Genomic DNA, 3,408 nt, shown 5'->3' with positions numbered 1-3,408 from the left:
CCATGTGGGGCTCACAATCAATCCTCATTTTACTGATGAGGTAACTGAGGCACAGAGAAGTGAAGTGACTTACCCAAAGTCACACAGCTGATAAGCGGCGGAGCCGGGATTTGAACCCATGACCTCTGACTCCAAAGCCCGGGCTCTTTCAGCAGAGCCACGCTGCTTCCCCAACAACTTAATGTGCTGTTGCAGCTGTCCAGGTGTTTAATGTTTTGAGGTTGAAGAAGAAATTCATGAACAGATGTGACCTGGAAAAGCTGCGACTAGACATGGCCTGGGCATCCATCTTCTATTTACCAAGGGAGGCCACCAAGGCTGAGCCAAGAACAGTGCCTGGCTCTCTCAAGCATTCGATTCACTTCTCTGCCTTGTTCTTGTTCTAAACAAAAACACTGGGCTCAACCAACCCCGTGTGCCAACCCAAATCCAAGCCAGCTCAGGGGACTGACTCTCCTGCAGCCATTGTACATGCTTAGCTAAGGAGTGCATGGATAGGAGGATTTAAAAAACTACCCATTCCCTTCCCTATCCCCACAGAGTGTCTCTATTGAGATAAATAGGGAATAAGAAAGTTATGGCAACTCCCCTTTGAAAGGCCCAAAAGGGGTGGCAATACCTTTCAGTGATCCAGTAGCAGGTAGCGGTGTGCATTCTGAATCAGGAAAAGTCATAATGGTTTGTTCTCCATCACAGGGCCACCCTTTCAGTGAGCTCCCCTAAACGCAGACACGTCATCTCTGTTTCCTACTGCCGGCCTTCTCAAAGAGGGTTTGGTTGGGTGAGAGTAACACATATACTAGCTGCAGCAGGAGAAAAATGAGGCAATTTAAAAAAAAATGAAAAAAAAATCTGAGCAAATACGTCCTGCTGTTTCCTGGTCCTGTTCTTAATCCAACAAAAAAGGAGATGGGGACAGATTGCTTTTGAGCCTGGTTCCCGTAGAAGCTGCTGGATTGGGTTGAAGGTGGAAAGGCAGCCAGTCTTCCTAATGGACCCCATAGTATGCATGATTGACAGCTGATGCTTTCTCCTCTGTCGGTCTCCTCCTACCACCAAGCTAACACCCTGCTTGGATTTGGGGCATCTACTCTGAGGTCGCTGGTGGCAGCTGCCACAGGATGGAGGGCAATGAGGTATGTTAAGGAGAAGCAGCATGGTTTACTGGATAGAGCATGGGCCTGGTAGTGAGAAGGACCTGCGCTCTTACCCCGACTCTGCCACTTCTCTGCTCTGTGACTTTAGGCAAGTTACTTCATTTTTCTCAGCCTCAATTTACCTCATTTAGGAAATGTGGTTTAAGACTGTGAGGCCCATGTGGGACAGGGACTCTGTCCAACCCAATTAATTTGTATCTGCTCCAGCACTTACAGCTGTGCTTGGCACATAGTAAGTGTTTAACAAGTACCATAATTGTAATAATAACAATTATCATTTTTCCCCAGTTTACCATTATCATTAAGGATGGCAAAGTCAGGGACACCTTTTCAGTCAGGGTTCTCGGGTTGATTTTGGAGTTAAGATGAGCAACATTGGGGCCCCTCAGGTGAATATGCCATTAACATGACCCACCCACCCACTGCTGCCATTTGTTAGGGGCTAAGCATCAGGTGGTAGCCAAGTGCCATTACAGTTAAAACAATTCATTTGTTGTGGATGCAGTTGCTGTTATTTTGCAGAATATACTTGCTTTGGAAGGCATCCACCCATCCTGACAGGTTTGCTCTTTTCTGTTGTTTTTTAAAGTGGTGGACTGCACAGCTGTCATTAAATCCAGCTGTGAAAATAAGCATTGGCTCACGTGCTCAGGGACTTAAGAAAACATCAGGACACCTCTAATGGTATTCAGAGAGCAGAATGTGTATTTACTAACATCCAAACATTCAGTCACATGAATATATTAATGTAGAGTTACATCCAGATATGCATATTCACTTTCACACACCAGTGGAGATGGGCAAACAGCATCTTCTGGAATAAGAGGTGTGAATGATCCTTGTAAAGTTCAGGTGGAATTTGGTTATTTTTTTCTATAGATATGACTAGAGTTCCTACTAAAGCAGGAAAAGTAGAAAGAGCACGGGATTGGGCATAGGAGACCTGAGTTCTGATCCAAGCCATGCCACTTGCCTGCTGTGTGACTTTGGGCAAGTCACTTCACATCTCTGGGCCTCATTTTTTAAATTTGTAAAATGGGACAAAAGTTCTGTTCTTCCTTCTTCTTAGGAGGTGATCCCTGTGAAGGATGGGGCCTGTGGCTGATCTAGTTTCCTTGCATCAACCCAAGTGCTTGGTAGGTAGTAAGCATTTAATAAATTCCATTATTAGCCATGAAATATTACAGTACTCAAAAGTATGATGATGTCTTGATTACACAATTACTTGTACACACACACACACACACACACACACACACACATCCACCCTACCGTAGTCACTGATGATGCTTGTGGACTGTGTGCATGGTATTTCATGTGTTCTGTTGTGTCAGTGTAACACAATAATGTCACAGAATGTGTGTTAATTGTTATATCATACTCTCCCAAGCACTTGGTACAGTGCTCTGCACACAGTAAGAACTTAGTTGGATTAGTGGATAGAGCACAGGGCTGGGAGTCAAAAGGACCAGGGTTCTAATCCCATCTCCATCACTTGTCTGCTGTGTGACCTTGGGCAAGTCACAACTTCTCTGGGCCTCAGTTATCTTATCTATAAAATAGAGATTAAAGAGTGTGAGCCCTGTGGGGCACAGGGACTGCATCCAACCTGATTAATTTATATCTACCCTCAGGCTTAGAACAATGCTTGGCATATAGTAAATGCTTAACAAGTACATTACTAATAATTATGTATTCAATAAATATGATTGACTAACTGGTACACCCAAAAAGAGAATTTCTCTGCAGAAGACCCCTGACTCCCTTTTTTTTTCCAAAGTTTTTGTGTTTCCTTCCCAGTTCCCTCTGAACAGAGGCTCGACTTCTGAGGTATGGAATTCGGCAGCAGGAAACAAAGTGAAGGGAAGCTGGGTACTTAAAATAAAAATACCAAATACAAAGGCGTTCAATTTCATATCCATTCCGGAGAGGGGACTGGTCATCTGAAAATTAGACTGTCTGATACAAAACTAAATGAGTGGTCTCCCTATCCACACCTGCAACAGGAAGTAGAGATTTGGCAATTCTCCTATTAATTGAATCCATAGAGGTAGAAACGCCGATCATCTGGGTGATAAAGATCCATTTGGTTATTCCATTTTGTTAGGTTTTTCCAACCGATCTGGTTTTCAGGCAACTCTGCACCAGTTGCCCCTGGAATCCCTACCTATTTGTTTATCTTCACAGCCTCCTTGCATTTACTGCTAAAGATTCAGACTCAAGATTAGGATATTTCCCTAGAGTTCACACC

The 3,408-nt window shown here is 43.9% G+C and overlaps 1 long non-coding RNA gene across 1 annotated transcript; it reads left to right on the top strand.

Moving 5' to 3' along the window:
• The first annotated feature begins 782 nt into the window (after window positions 1–782).
• Window positions 783–3,031, top strand: LOC119931334. Its single transcript, XR_005452126.1, has 3 exons — window positions 783–1,136; window positions 2,227–2,293; window positions 2,958–3,031. It is a non-coding gene; the product is annotated as an uncharacterized LOC119931334 (long non-coding RNA).
• The last annotated feature ends 377 nt before the right edge of the window (window positions 3,032–3,408 follow it).

This window comes from Tachyglossus aculeatus, chromosome 8 (assembly GCF_015852505.1).
Source record: "Tachyglossus aculeatus isolate mTacAcu1 chromosome 8, mTacAcu1.pri, whole genome shotgun sequence".
Taxonomy (NCBI): domain Eukaryota; kingdom Metazoa; phylum Chordata; class Mammalia; order Monotremata; family Tachyglossidae; genus Tachyglossus; species Tachyglossus aculeatus.
This window is presented reverse-complemented; position numbering and strand designations above follow the sequence as displayed.